The sequence below is a fragment of the Vulpes lagopus genome, chromosome 21 (genome assembly GCF_018345385.1).
Source record: "Vulpes lagopus strain Blue_001 chromosome 21, ASM1834538v1, whole genome shotgun sequence".
Lineage (NCBI taxonomy): Eukaryota > Metazoa > Chordata > Mammalia > Carnivora > Canidae > Vulpes > Vulpes lagopus.
In genome coordinates this window covers 35845034-35859535 of record NC_054844.1, presented here as the reverse complement: position 1 = coordinate 35859535, position 14502 = coordinate 35845034, and the positions used below count along the sequence as shown (strand labels likewise).

Sequence of the window (14502 nt, the reverse complement as noted above, 5' to 3'; positions counted from 1 at the left end):
GGAAATATTTTGAAAATAATTGCAAGAAAGAAAGAGAGAAAAGGAAGAAAAAAGGAAATAAAAAAGAAAAGAAAAATGAAAGAATATATGGAGGTGAAATAATACCTTAGAAGAACAGATACCCATTTTGGCAATTAAGCAACGGTTTTTGCCTTCTGATATCTGATAATTAATACAACAAAAAAGAAGAAGAAGAATACAGACTATCCTAGACTATCTCTTTTCAACTGAACAAAGCACAATTTTCTAAACTTAAATACTGGGTTTGCTTTTTCACACTAACTTATTTGTAACAAGTTTTACTTTGGTATAATGAATATAATGAACCCCTCCTTATATTTCCTACCCCCACAAATAGAAAAGATATATTTAATTTTTTTTGAAAGACGTAATTTTTAATAAAATTGTTTATTAAAATTGCAAACTGTCAAAAGAATTTCATTCATGATCTCCAAAATATAAATTACAGATTGTATCTACTACCATTTAGAATACCTTTCATCATTTCCAGAAATTTAAATGGGTTAATTAAATATGGAAGAAATCCTAAATAACTATTATGATTCAACTGAACAAAGCTGTGAATATTATATAGTCAAACATAAGAATTATGGTATTTATTTATTTATTTATTTATTTATTTATTTATTCATTCATTCATTCATGATAGACACAGAGAGAGAGAGAGAGAGACAAAGGCAGAGGCAGAGACAGAGACAGAGACACACAGGCAGAGGGAGAAGCAGGCTCCATGCTGGGAGCCCAATGCGGGACTCGATCCCAGGACTCCAAGATCGTGCCCTGGGCCAAAGGCAGGCGCCAAACCACTGAGCCACCCAGGGATCCCCAGAATTATGGGTTTTAAACAAATTTCTCTCCACGTTAAGTCCATTTGATTGTGTTTTTTGTTTTGTTTTTTCTCTTACGCAAGTGAAAAATGTATACATTTCATGAAATAAGAAATCCCTGGATAGTGTATTGGCCCAACAGTATCAGAACAAAGTTCCTTTTATCTTCCTTCTCTTCTATCCTCAATATGACTTTCACCCTTATCAGCATGAGATGGCTTCTTTATCACCAGAATTTCATCCAAGGGTCAGGCATTACGATAGGAGTAAATGTCCAAAGTGACATTCCAGTTGGATCTGCCTCTTTTTTTTAAAATTCCAATATAATTACTATATAGGGTTATATTAGTTTCAGGTATATAATATAGTGATTCAACAATTCAATACATTACTCAGTGCTAATCGTAATAAGTGTACTCTAAATCCCCTTCACCTACTTCATCCACCTCCCATCCATCTCCCCTCTGGTAACCACCAGTTTGTTCTCTATAGCTTAGAGTCTATTTTTTGGTTTGTCTCTTTTTAATTGTATTTATTGTTTTGCTGTTTAAATTCCACATGAGTGAGATCATACGGTTTTTGTCTGTGACTAACTTATTTCACTTAGCATTATATTCTCTATATCCATAAATGTTGTTTCCAATGGTGAGATTTAATTTTTTATGGCTGAATAATGTTCCAGCATGTATTGTGTGTGTGTGTGTGTGTGTGCGTGTGTGTATGTGTGAGTATACCTCTTCTTTATACATTCATCAATCAATGGACACTTGGGTTCCTTCCACAATTTAGCTATTGTAAATAGTGCTACAATAAACATAGAGGTGCACATATCTGTTGGAATAAGTGTTTTTGTTTTCTTAGGGTAAATAACCAGTAATGTAATTACTGGATCATAGGGTAATTCTATTTTTAATTTTTTGAGGAAGGTTCACACTGTTTTCCACATTGGCGTACCAGTTTTCTCTCCCACCAATAGCACATGAGGGTTCCTTTTTTTTCATATCCTTACCAACATTTGTTGTTTCTTGAATTTTTTATTTTAGTCATTGTGACAGGAATGATGTGGTTATCTCATTGCAATTTTGATTTGCAATTCCCTGATAACGAGTGCTGTTGAGCATCTCTTCATGTGTCTACTGGCCATCTGTATGCCTTCTTTGGAGAAATGTCTATTCAGGTTTTCTGTCCATTTTTAAATTAGATAATTTGGGTTTTTTGTTTTTTTTTTTTTGGTGTTGAACTGTATCAGTCCTTTATATGTTCTGGATATTAACCCTTTATCAGATATGTCATTTGCAAATATCTTTTCCCATTCAATACATTGCTTTTTATTCTTGTTGTTTCCTTTACTGTGCAGAAGCTTTTTATTTTGATATACTGCCAATAGTTTATTTTTGCTTTTGTTTCCTTGCCTCAAAAGACATATCTAGAAAAATATTGCTATAGATGATGTCAAAGAAGTTACTGCTTGTGCTCTCTTCTAGGATTTTTATGGTTTCAGGTCTCACAGTTAGGTTTTTAATTCATTTTGTGTTTATTTTTGTGTATGGTGTAAGAAAGTGGCCCAGTTTCATTCTATTGCATGTAGCTGTTCAGTTTTCCCAACACCATTTGATTGTCTTTTTTCCCGCTGCATATTCTTGTCTCCTTTGTCCAAAACTAATTGACCATATAATCTTGGATTTATTTATGGGCTCTCTCTTCTGTTTCACCAATTTATATATCATTTTTGTGCCAGTACCATATTGTTTTGATTACTGTAGTGTTGTAGTATATCTTATAATCTATCTGGGATTGCTACACCTCCAGTTTTGTTCTTCTACAAGACTGTTTTCACTATTTGGGGTCTTTTGTGGCTTCAAATAAGTTTTAGGATTATTTGTTCTACTTCTGTAAAAAAAAAATGTGGTTAGTATTTTGATAGGGATTGCATTAAATCTGTAGATTGCTTTGGGTAGTATGACCATTTAAACAATATTTGTTTTTTCAATCCATGAACACGGAATATCTTTTTTGTGTGTTCTCTTCAATACCTTTTATCAGTGTTTTATAGTTTTCAGAGTACAGGTCTTTCACTTCCTTGGTTAAGTTTATTCCTAGGTTTTTTTTTTTTTTGGTGCAACTCTAAATGAGATTTTCTTAATTTCCTTTTTGCCTCTTCATTATTAGTGTAAAAAATGCAAAAGATTTTGGTATATTGATTTCGTATACTGTGAACTTACTGAATTCATTTACCAGTTCTAGTTGTATGTTGGTGGAATTATTAGGGTTTACTATATATAGTATCATACCATCTGCAAATAGTGAAAGTTTTATTTCTTCCTTACCAATCTGGATGCCTTCGATTTCTTTTTCTTACATGACTGATGTGGCCAGGAATTCCAATACTATGTTGAATAAAAATGATGAAGTGGACATTCTTGTCTTGTTCCTGATCTTAGGAGAAAAGCTCTCAGTGTTCCTCATTGAGTATGATATGATGTTAGATGTGGGGTTTTCATATACGGTCATTATTATGTTGAGATATGTTCCCTCTAATCCTATTTTTGCTGAGAGTGTTTATCATGAATGGATATTGTACTTTGTCAAATGTTTTTCTGCATCTGTTGAAATGATAATATGGTTTTTACCCTTTCTCTTGTTGATATGATGTATCACATTGATTATTTTGTGAGTATCGAACCATCTTTGCATCCCAGGAATAATTCCACTTGATCATGGTGAATGATTTTTTTTTATGGTGATTTTATCCAATATACATTTTGCTACTTTTCACTTTCATTCGCAGGATAAATCCTTTACCTCCCCTCATTTTCAATCCGCATATGCCTTTAGGTCTGAAGTGCATCTCTTGTAGGCAGCCTATAGAAAGCTCTTGCTTTTTTATCCATTCCATTTATATCCAAAATAATTATTGATAGGTATGTACTTAATGCTGTTTTGTTACTTATTTTATGGTTACTTTTGTAGTTCTTCTCTGCTCTTTTCTTCTCTTATTCTCTCACAATTTGCTGGCTTTCTTTGGTGATCAATTCCTTTCTCTTCGTTTTTTTCATATCTATTACTGTTCTTTTATTTGTGGCTACCATAAGGTTTGTATATAACATCTCATGCATATAGTGGTCTATAATAAATTGATGGTCACTTAAGTGTGAACTCATTCCTTACCTCTCTCCCCTCCATGTTTAGGTATATGGTGTCATACTTTACAGCATTTTATTTTGTGAGTCCCTTGACCATTTTTTAAAGATATACTTAATTTTAATGCTTTGTGTTTCCAACTTTTCTCACTCCAAATTAGGTCTTTCCTTTCAATACAAAGAGCTCCCTTTAATATTTATTGTAGGGCAGATTTGGTGCTCATGAATTTCTTTACCTTTTGTTTGTCTGGGAGACTCTTTACTTACTTTTATTCTGAATGATAGCCTTGCTGGATAGACTATTCTTGGTTGCAGGTTTTTCCCTTTCAACACTTTGACTATATTGTGACACTCTCGTCTATCCTGCAAAGTTTCTGCTGAAAAATCAGCTGACAGCCTTATGCAGTTTCCTTTTTATTTGTCTTGGTATGGACCTTCTTTGGTTGATTCTTTTGGGAGTTCTCTGTGGCTCCTGGATTTAGATATCTGTTCCCTAGATACGGGAAATTTTCAGCTGCTATCTCTTCAAATAAATTTTCTGCTTCCTTTTCTCCCTCTTCTTCTGGTTTCCTTATAATGCAAATGTTATTATGCTTGATGGTGTTGCTGAAAATAAGTCTATTTTCATTTTTTATGATTGATTTTTGTCTTTCCTGTTCAGCTTGATTGCTTTTCATTACTCTGTCCTCCAGGTCATTTATCCATTCTTCTGCTTCCTCTAATTAACTTTATTATGTGTAGTGTATTTTTAATTTAAATTACTGAATCTGATTGGTTCTTTTTGATGTTTTCTTTTTGTCAAGGATCTCAGTGTGTTCTTCCATTCTTTTCTCAAATATAGTACCTTTATGATAATTACTTTAGTATTATCTTTTGCTGTGATTCTGTCCTGTTCTTTCACTTGAGACATATTCCTCTGTCTCCTCATATTGTCCAACTCTTCGCATCTACTTCTATGTGTTAGGAAAGTCAGCTACATTTTTGGCTCTCGAATGCAGTGAGAAGACGTCCTGCCCTGCAGTGCATGTCCCCTGTTCACCAGAACCTGGCACTTCAGGGGTATTCCATGTGTTTTGCATGAGCCCTACTGTTTTGGCTGAACGACATTTGTCTTCAATCCATTTATCTGTACTAGCTCTCTTTGCCTATTGTGGGTAGAGTTTGGTCCCTGTGTTGTTAGTGGGCCAGTCTGGGGCTGTCCTGGGCTTGAGTTGAGCCAGACCAGGCATTTGCCAGAGATACAGTAGCATGAACTTCCAGGTGATTTCCCAGTTTTACCCCTTGAAAACTTTCATTGGTGGCACAGCTTATAGCTGGACTGGTATGTGTGGTCATTTTCCCCTCTCCTTGGGTCAGGAGTCACTTTGGAGTGGTGCTGAACCTTGTTGGGGCTGTCTGCATACTGCCAAGCCTGTGGCACCAGTTTGAATGGGCTGTGGCCAAGGGCATACTGGAGGGGGTGTGACATGTGATGCCTGCAAAGTCTATGCTCATCCACTGAGGGAAGGGACCTGCAGCCACCAGGGAAAACTCCAATCAGGCCAGCTGGGTTTCAGGGATGGTGGTGGGGGCAGAGAGGGAAGCCCCACACACATGTCCATGGGTAGTATGCACTATTAGCAAGCTAGATGGACAGTGTTGCTCAGTGCTGGTTCCCAAAGGTATCTTAGCTAGGGAGCAATGGAGGCAAAAAGTGCCTACCAGTTCTGTGTTCTTAGAGAGGTCTCCCAAAGATCCCCATCCCTCCAGAACATGCTCTGAGACTAGTAAATAAATCTCCTTCCTGTGGATCCCAGGCTTTTTTCAAACTACTGCTTCTATGCTGTATCTCAGCAGGACTGTTTGTGTGCTCTTTACAGGTGGGGACTCTGCCCTCCTGGCTCCCCCAGAACCTAGCCCACTGATTTTTAATGTTCCATATTTTAAGCACCACTGATTGTTAGGTCCCCTCTGATTTTCAAAGCCAAATATTATAGAAATCTGTCTTCCCCATTTGGGTCCCTAGGTGCCTGGGGTACTTGGTTTGAGTGTCTGTTCCTCTTCCCTTTCCACACCCCCGTGTCTCTCCCTCATAGGGATAGTCAGGCAGGTAGGTCCCTTTGGCCACAGACTGTATCTCCACTCTTCCTACCCTCTTTGATGAGGCCTCTTCACTACATTTAGAGGTACACTCTGTTCTGTCAATCTTCACATCATTTTCTGGGTTATTTATACTGATGTGGATGTTATCTGGTTGTATCCATGGGATAAGGTGAGCTTAGGATCCTCCCACTCCACCATCTTCTCCAGAAGTCTACAGGTTAGCATTTTTAATATCACTCCTGTACTTTTCCTGAGCAATACCTGGATCTCATTTTGTGAGGACAGCTGATTACAAAGGAGTTCATATTCTAATTGCTTTATTGGTCTAAATCTATAAACTGGTGATGTAAAATTAAATATTCAGAGGCACATTTTTAGGTATCAAAATCTGGGAGTTTGGAATAAGTGTTTGCTGAGCTATCAGAAATTTCATCTCTTTCAAGATTTACAAAGGAGTTATTCTCATTCATGCTAATAATCTCTGAAAAAAAACATTAAAATTAATCATTAAAACTTTTTGGTACTTGGAATTTATCATAATACCTGTTGTGTGAAAACTTCCTAAATTCATCTCTTGGCTTTTTGCTTTATTTGATATATTTTCAATTATCGAATATATAATACTCTAAGAGCTTTTCAGGTGTTTTCCTGGCTTTATTAAGTACTTCTGCTTTGACAAAGAGTATTGCTACAGATACCAAGAAAAACTTACTGGTAATATTTTATTATTCCAAAGGGAAATTAAAGGAAGTAGTCTGCCTGATATTTAATATTTACTACTATAAAAAGAATTAAAATGGCAATCATTAAATATGAAGGCATACAGCTCAGAGAAAGAGCCCTAAAAATAAATTTCCAAGTGAATGGAAAAAAGAAAGGAAAAGCAGGGACCAAAATACATTAATTGGTCATTCCACTTCCAAAATGATATTTAGCCCTCTCTCTCTAGAAAGAGCTGCAGAAGAAAATATATTGTATGTGGCTTGCTTTTCTCAGCCACTTCTTGTAAAATTGATAGACTTTACCATCGTATGATAATTCAGTCAGAACACCAGCTTAAAACAGCCATGACTCAGTTAAATTACACAAAAAGTCACTTTTATGTGAAACTGTTACAAAGGAAACAGCAATGGTAGCAAATTATTATTACAGTTATATGCCACTTATAATGTGCCAGGCATTGGTATAAGCACTTTACACAAATTATCTTGTATAACCCTTACTACAACCCTCTTATCACCACTGCAATTTACAAGAATGGAAACTGAGTCACAAAAAGTTCACCTGAGTTACAGACTTTGTAAGTTCCATAAAATATAAGTGATATAAGATGATTCGCATTCAGGCTGACTTATGACAATCTGTGTCATAACCTTTGTACAGATTGCCTCTCATAGGAAGCTCTTTTTTTAATAAATTTATTTTTTATTGGTGTTCAATTTGCCAACACATAGAATAACACCCAGTGCTCATTCCATCAAGTGCCCCCCTCAGTGCCCATCACCCAGTCACCCCCCACCTCCCTTTCCACCACCCCTAGTTCATTTCCCAGAGTTAGGAGTCTCTCATGTTCTGTCTCCCTTTCTGATATTTCCCACTCATTTTTTTCTCCTTTCCCCTTTATTCATAGGAAGCTCTTGAATATTATCCTTCTGTAACTGTGTAACTAAGGATTTCACTTATTTTCCTCTTTCATGAAAAGTATAATATTGGGAAATTATCATCTAGAAATACTTAACATTGAACAGTAAAACAACAGAGACTGTCAAGAACTGGCAGGGAACAGTTAAAAGGAGTATTTTCATGGCAATAAAAATGGAACCTCATAAATACTGGCCATCAATGCAACATCCTTGGGTTTTTATTTAACCAATATTATTGAAAAGATGTTTACTCTGGACCATGATTCTTGGGGAATTCCAGCTTCTCTTTTAAGTAGCATCCAATTAAACAATTATCTGGATTATATCCTTTCCTGCTGTAGCCAACACCAGCAGGATGCACTGGCTCATCAATTTCACTATGTCTGGTTTCTGGCCACCAATCAAATGAAAAAAAAAACAACTCATACATAATTATCAGCTTGAGTGGTTAGTCTCAATTTCATGTTTTCAGATTTCTGGTTTGTTTGCTTTTTCTCAATTGTTGCTGATTCCTCTTGGAATAATAATAATCTTAAAAGGGGGGCGCCTGGGTGATGCAGTCAGTTAAGTGCCTGATTCTTGGTTTTGGATCAGATTGTCATCTCAGGGTCATGAAATCAAGCCCATGTCAGGATCCGTGCTCAGCAAGGAGTCTGCTTGAGATTCTCTCCTTCTTCCTCTGCCCCTCCCATCTGTGCTCTCTCTTTCTCTCTTACTTTTTCCCTTAAAAAAATAAATAATAAATATTTTTTTAAAAAATGAATGAGACCAAGAAGGGTTAACAGAGTTCTTCTAATCCAAAAATTCCCAACCACCAGGTGGGCTCCTAGGAACCACACAGTTATTGGTAAGGAAGTGTAAATTTTGTGTGTGCATTAAGTGTCATTGGAAAAGTGCACAAAATGCTTCTACCAAAAGTTAAAGGACTTGTTCACATCACATGAACTGCCAGTGACAAAACTGCAATGAGCAACTATTGATTCTAAGAAGGACATAGCCTATAGCAAGGCACTTTCTTTCTTCTGCTAAAAATCTGCAGATATTCTAAAAAAATTAATATCATCTTGATCTTATCTGGAATCATACTCATTTTACATCCTAATCAAATATATATTATATTTGGTGCTCAGAGACAGAGTAGAGCATGTAAATAAATTCAGATAATCCCCCAAACGTGGTATAATTCATAGTCATAACCACTTCTTCACCATAGCTTCTGGATTTTTAAAAAGTCTGAACTTCCATTTCAAGTAACTACATCAGTTAATACTGTTTTCCTTCTTTCATTCATAACCATTTTAAGATATACTTATTGCACAGATAGCCTGAATGCAGGCATTAAGTGAAGACATAGAAGAACTAGCATTAGATTTTAAGGTCTAACACACTTAGAGTTACTATTACACAATTTCATCTTAATAAAACAAGGTAGCAGCAATGTAGAGAATTTCCTAATATAAGCTGAGCCAAACAAACTTGCCAAAATTTGACTATGTTTTATACTACTAAAAATAGCATTTGATGTGATTCAACATAATTATGCTTTTATGTGTTTTAATATATGTTATTATTCATGCCCTAAAATGTCTATAATATTTTATTCTAGTCATGAATATCACATTCCTTTCTGATTATGCTGCACAATTATTGTAATGTCTAAAAGGAAATAAAAATCACTTTTATTTCTTTTTACAAAATGTTGAAACTCAGCCAAAACAAGTCAGATCATGTTTCATAATTTCTCATAGCAAAATAAAAATCTGGGAATCCTATTAAAAATTAGAGGTTTAAGGTTACCACTACAATAAAAGGATGCTTGGCTCAAGGTAGCAAATGTAATTTTACAATTAAGGTATGATATTTCAAAGTGCTAAATATATAAAATGAAATGTGATATGGCAATGGAATTTTAAATGATTTAATATCATATTTCTAATCATGTTTAGAGAGAAAAAATACAACAAGCAGGCATTAGCAGAATGCTTTCCTTCACTTTTCACTGCAAAACTGAGAGCCAATTCAAACATTCAGTTCACCTCTGAACACTAAGTACCAGCACAAAGAAGTCACAGATGGCCATGAGAGAATGCCAACATCTTTCATTTTGTTTGTTTTAATTATCAATGTTGCCTTTGCAATTCTTTTTTTTTTAAGATTTATTTATTTATTTTAGAAAGAGAGCATGAGCAGGAGAAGCAGAGAAAGAGGGAGAGAATCCTATGCAGACTCCACTCTGAGCACGGAGCCTGCTATGACCTGAGCTGAAACCAAGAGTTGGATGCTTAAGGGACTGCACCACGCAGGCACCCCACCACTACAATTCTATGAGACCAACAATCACCACTTGGATCCTCAAGCCAGTTCCCATCCTGAAATGTGAAAGTTTGCTCAGCACTGTAGCCTAGCAATGAAGTCAGGTTTTCTCCCTAGGAAGTTGGCAAGGAAATGGCTTAGTGTCCTTCTGGTCTCCTATTCTTGAGATTAGGAAGCACGAAGGGAATACAAAGGTAATGTTTGCTAAGTGACCAAGTGAAAGAACACAGATTCTCCATATGGCTTTTATTAAATAAATGTCACTGCCAGTTCTTGGCCAAACTGAACACATTTGTTAAAACAGGATCCTTGAGAAAGGAGATGTAGTTAGTAACTCTACTTGTTTGTAGCTTCATTGAGATCTGGAGTCTGCAAAGGAAATTATTAGTTTCTAAAGTTGTCCATTAAATCATACATTTATGTGTTATTTATCTTTATAACTATTACTCCATGAAGAGAAGTGCCCTGAACCTGACCACAACAGGAGCTCAAAAAGCACCAACAGATTAAAATGAGCAATAACCTGGTAACTCTTGTTCCTGAAAGGCCATGAAAGAAGTGACTGAAAAAGATGTCTCTGGGTTGGAGAATTTATCCATACAGATTATAATTTGTGTGAGCAGTATCCTGACATCCTAATCGTATAAACACTGCTCCTTTGAGTTCTGCAGGGACCAACCACTGCAGCTTATGTCAGATCATCAGCATCAGTGATCTTGATAAAACAGGTGGCAAGTGAAATGATCATATTTTTTTTAGTGGCTTGAATTCTTCTACTTATGTCTGCATGATATTAGTTTGCCAAGAGGTACTCAAAGTAGCTTATTGATATAAAGCATAGTTAGTCTTACGCAGGAGAAAGCATTCGTATCTCATATTTTTAGGTATGGAGTAGAATGTATGTTTTAGGAAAAATAAAATTGAGCAGACTGTAAACTCTAGGATATGGGATATGTTATTAATTGCTGATTACCAATGACTAGTACATTATTGACACTTAAAAAACAATTGAATGAATGAGTGAATATATTTAACCTGGAGAAGATAATGCTTGTTCCTCACCCTTCACCAAACTCAGATGTTACTGAATATATTTAACCTGGAGAAGATAATGCTTGTTCCTCACCCTTCACCAAACTCAGATGTTACTGTAATTGATAGCATTTCCTCCAGTGTTTATGGAGTTTCCAAAGAAAGAAGCCAATGCAGTATCAAAAAAAAAAAAAATGGGGGTTGGATAAACCAAATGGGCATGTTAATCCTGTGTGTCTCTTAGCAAACTCACCAGCCCATTTTTTTTTTTTTGCATCCTAGTGAATTATCTTATACACATGAAATCATTCACCAATTTAATAGAAGACAACATATGAGACATACTTTAGTAATTGTTGTCTTGGGTATAAAATATCACCACAAGTTCAGTAGTGAAAGTGATAATAAAGATAGGACTATAGGGTAGCCCTGGTGGCTTGAAGGTTTGGCACCGCCTTCAGCCCAGGGTGGGATCCTGGAGACTTGGGATGGAGTCCCATGTCAGGCTCCCTGCATGGAGCCTGCTTCTCCCTCTGCCTGTGTCTCTGCCTCTTTCTCTCTCTCTCTCTCTCATGCATAAATAAATAAAATATTTTTTAAAAAAGATAGGACTATAGATATAGAATCATCAACTACAGTAATGCCAGCAAGAACTGTACTTACTATTGTCTAATGAAAATAAAATGATAGCTATGATACTTCAAGCATAATTTTGACTTTTAAAAATGCAAAGTAGAAATTTAAACTAAACATACCAAGTTGTATCCTTTCCTGTTGTTAAATTTGCTTTAAAATAAATAAGAAAGACTAGGGTCTTGTCAAATAGGGATGAGTAGGATGAAAGTATGCTTTATTTGATTTTTAAAATATGATGTAATTACATACTAGGTTAAAAATAAAAGTTTGACTAAAATTTTGTGACTTTGTTGAAGCTGAGATGTTTACATAAGTCAAAACCAAGGCCAGGAATATATTTTGAGTGTCATCTCACATATCTTTTGAAAAGGATATATCATCAGGAGACTGTCCATTGGGAGGAAAGCTTTCAGAACTCTCCACAAATATCCCTGAAAGAAAGAATCTTTCCAATTACCTTGGGCAACAATATAATGGCTAGGAAAGTAGATATTATGAGCATAAAATATTTTTCTTTTATGAAAAATGACTAAAATAGACAATAGGAACAGAAAAATTCCCTAAAGTTGTACAAAAATATTTAAAGGAAGTAATGTGATGTCACATAGAAGATCAAAATACTAGTTTTAGGATTCAAAAGAGACATACTTCAGTCTTGAATTCTAAAGGAAGGGACTTTAAAAATTAAAGCTTTATTACTGCAGATATTTAGTTTCTCTTGGGAACTTGTGAAGAATCTTTTATTTATTTAAGAATAATTCAGGACAAACTGGAAAGAAACTACTGCCTCACTCAAAAACAAGGGAAGAGCATGCTGGCATTAGTGATCGAAGGACTGATACATTGTTTAATTTAATTAATAATTAATTGGTGGCACTACAGAGAGATCATCAACCTTATCTGGTCAACCCAGTGAAGAATTTTGAAGCTATGCAAAATGTGTAAGTTTATCAAGAATTAGAAAGTTCCTTGGTAGAAAATGCTTCACGTAATGTATAAGATTGAAAAAAGTTATTGTTTTTTTTAATAAGAAAGCTATATTATAATGCACGCAGGGGCACACAGAATTCAAGAAACATTAGTTGTGCATTTATTGTGCCAAAGGCACAAAGCTAAGTGGAAGAGACAAAGGAATGATCTGCCTTTAAGGAATTTGTTGCAAGTTGAAGGATGCTAATATATACAAAACAGTCATATCCAAAGTTAAGTAAGAACCATAATGCTAAAAAAAAAAAAAAGGGGGATCCCTGGGTGGCGCAGTGGTTTGGCGCCTGCCTTTGGCCCAGGGTGCGATCCTGGAGACCCGGGATCGAGTCCCACGTCGGGCTCCCAGTGCATGGAGCCTGCTTCTCCCTCTGCCTGCTTCTCCCTCTGCCTGTGTCTCTGCCCCTCTCTCTCTGTGACCATCATAAATAAATAAAATTAAAAAAAAAAACTTATAGCTTTAAAAAAAAAAAAAAAAAAGAACCATGATCCATGATGCTATGGAAGTTTGCAGGGATATCCCATCATTTTTTCAGGTAGCTGGGAGGCGCAGAGTATCTGTGAAGTTTAACGAAATTAGACCCTTTTAATGAATAGGTTTCTACAGTGGAAAGGATATTGTAGGCAAAAGACAAATTTGAAAGCAATATGGAAATGGCGTTTGTGGGTAGTGAAGTATGGGGAAAAGTGGCAGATCTTTGCCCACTTTCTAAATTGTGTGACTAAGAGGATTGTGATGCCATTAACTGAAGTGAGAAATATGAAAGAAAGCAGAAATGAAATATGAATTCTGTTTCAAACATGCTGTTGAGTTGAGGAAGCTATAGGATATCTATACAGGAGTGAAGAATAGCTAGAGATAGGAATCTGGGTCAAAGAAAAGTCAGGTCTTGAATTACAAGTAAATGCTAAAATACAATTAATTGTTACAGAAATCATAAGTCACCTCGAAATGTAAAATTTAAAAGAAATACAGTAGTTAAGGAGAGCATAAGATAACATAAAATCCCTTAAAAACCAATGGACAAAAATTACCTTCACTTGGCTAAAATAGACCATTTTTCCACACACAGGAATTTTTCCACAATAGAATTCTAATTTTTTTTTGTAAAAACATTTCTTGCAAATGTGTTTTTAAATGCAAGATTTAATTTTAACTAAATAAATCCATGTCAAGTAATTTTGTAAAAAAAAAAAATACAATTGCTAAAATCATAGAGATGAATATGGTTTTTCAGGTACAAAACTAAAAAATGAAAAAGATAATAGGAATATCAATCTTGAAATCTTGAAAACCATCTATTTTTATGGTATATCCAGAGAAGGATGAGATTGGTAAGTCTAGAGATACATGAAGTGATATATAAAGAGACCCAGAAGAAAATATTATTGAAGCTAGAGAGAAAAGATGATTGCAGTAACAAACTGATGGCCACAACTCCAAATACCACGTAGAGGTTTTATGAGATAAAGATTAAAAATGGACTACTGTTAAAGACACTTCTTTCTTTACCATAATGGTCCTTTGAAAATTGTAGAATTGAATGTAAATATAGTTTCAGACACTTTTCTTTGTAAATTCAGATATGGATTTAATGTGTATTCTGCTCCCGGGATCTCTACTAGCAAATGAAGACAAAATGGGGGCATTGTTTATACAATTCGGTTTAAAACCACTTGATGGCAATTAGCCAAGTAATTAGCAGTTTCATTAGGGTTTACCCAAATATCTCAGGCAAAGGTATTTAATATTTCATTTTTTGTTATGTTTTATGAAAAGAGAGCAGCCACTTTAAGTCATTTTGTTTTGTAGACATGTATTTC

The 14502-nt window shown here is 35.3% G+C and overlaps 1 protein-coding gene across 2 annotated transcripts in view; it reads right to left on the bottom strand.

Annotated features, from left to right (window-relative positions):
- Positions 1-14502, bottom strand: part of TMEM117 (transmembrane protein 117) — a 467289-nt gene that overhangs the window by 83608 nt on the left and 369179 nt on the right. The window lies entirely within an intron of this gene.